The following is a 2,022-nucleotide window of genomic DNA, read 5'->3' on the forward strand; positions in this document are numbered from 1 at the left end:
GGAGCCGCTTGCGGGAGCAGCAGTAGCAGCAATGGCTACTGCAGTACCAGATTCCTCTGAAGCTTAGCCAGGAAGAAAGTGGAAAAGGGGGAGACAGCCTTCTTTCCTCCTTGTTGGCTCCTCTATTCATCACAGGCACATCTGCTCAAGCTCGCTAGATTTCTAAGGCTTCCAGTTCAGTTCCTACCTGGGTCCTGGGGCCAAGGTACTCCTAGGGTTGGAAAAACTCTAGTGAACAAATAACACACCCTGGAGACAAGGAGATTTGGGTTTTAGTCCAAGCTCCATTAGCAACTAGTAGCTTAACCTTGAACAAGGTCCCTTCATCTTGGAGCCTCAGTTTCTCCATCTCTGATAACAGAGTTGCTAATGTTCGCTGCACAGTGCTTGTTGTGAGGACCAAAAGAGACAACCATGGATGTACAAATAGTATGTGGTTGGGAGAGGAATTCAAAGTATTACCTAAACATATTTATTAATCTCGCAGGAAATGTGAAGCAAGGAAATCCAACTAGCAACCTGGAAAGTACACAAAAAAAGGAAGGACCAAGAGGTAGTAGGTCTACAAGGTTAGTAGAAGAGCAAATGGGCTTCTAGCCAGCCAAGATCCATGTCTGCAGGATGGAAAATCTCAGGCCAATGGAATCCTGGAATTGAGGAAGACCTGGGTCGTTTCACTGGTAGCAATCAGGGTTTTATACCTGATTCTGAAATGATGCTTTCTCTAGCTGTCCCACACCCTCACCTGGCCTCTGCTGGACACCTCCAACCAGCCTACCAGCCTACCACAGCCTACCACCAGGGCTACTACCCTAACCCTTGAAGCAACCTCCTGTATCACTGTGGGCCTGGTTGTAAAGTTCTCCTGATTTTATCTCCAGTGTTCCCAAAGTTCCAGGTTCTGCTCCTTGAAGCCATATATAATAAGCCTGCTCCCTCCGTTATAGGTCTGCCCTCTAGAAAAGGCTCCAGCAGTTAGGCTGGAGGATCATGATGCCCTATTCAGTCTTCGTCTGCCCCCACCCGACCACAGCCCTCTTCTGAATGGACCCTGCATCCCTTTCCAGTGTGGCGCCCCGAAGTACACATGGTCAGTCCTCTGGCACTGCAGTCCCAGCAGCTGTACATGGGCAGGTGAGCCCACTCCTGGACCCCCAGCCTCCACTGGGGCGGTCCACAGCAAGACTCAGAGAAAGGTGCGCTGCAGTAGAGCCCAGCTGAGCCCTCAAGCTGCAGCTGCTGCTCCTGGGGCCCAGCCATCACAACCCAGCAACCTAGCCTGCTGCCTCACCATGGGGGAGTTGCAGAGAACTGTCTCTCGGCAGATTTCCTGAGGCAGAAGGTTTCCCCACCCCCAGCCCAGCCTCCAAGAGACACTCCACTGGTTGTGGCACATGGTAAGACCAGCTGAGCCATGAGAGGAGGGGGAAGCCTGTCCATTCTCTAGAAGACTTCAGACTTGCTTCGTAGTATAGCTAGGTTAGTCACAGAACTGTCAGATCTAAGCCAGAGGATTCCTTAAAGACCATCCAAGGTAGATCTTGCCTTTAAGAAAGATACAGGGGAACTGATGGACTGAGAGAGGAAGGGACTCGGTCAAGGTCACAAAGCCAATCTGCAGCAGAGCTGGAAGGGGAACCCAAGTCTCCTAACTTCCAGTTCAGCGTTCTTTGCGATACAGCAGAAAAGCAATAAGGGAGCCTTTAGGGCATTCCTGTGAGCCTGCATACCCTTGACTCTCAGGCTGATACATTTATCCCAACCAGCACACAAGGGAACTACATGGAAAAAGTGGACCCAGCCCATGTCCCACCAACCCAGGAGATATCGCCAAGGTGCCCCAAATAGACTGACACACAGATCCCGGTCCTGGAACTGGAACCAATTCAACAGAGAGATCTGTAGACTTCCCTTCCCAGCAGGGCTCTTTAAATGGGTGTTATTTTTCTTGAAGGGTGGAAAGAGGGTGGACTTTGAGGAACTAGCCAAGGGCCTGGCCTCCATCTTTGCACACCCCCTCAC

The sequence above is a fragment of the Fukomys damarensis genome, unplaced genomic scaffold (assembly GCF_012274545.1).
Source record: "Fukomys damarensis isolate Sample0158 unplaced genomic scaffold, DMR_v1.0_HiC HiC_scaffold_39, whole genome shotgun sequence".
Classification (NCBI taxonomy): domain Eukaryota; kingdom Metazoa; phylum Chordata; class Mammalia; order Rodentia; family Bathyergidae; genus Fukomys; species Fukomys damarensis.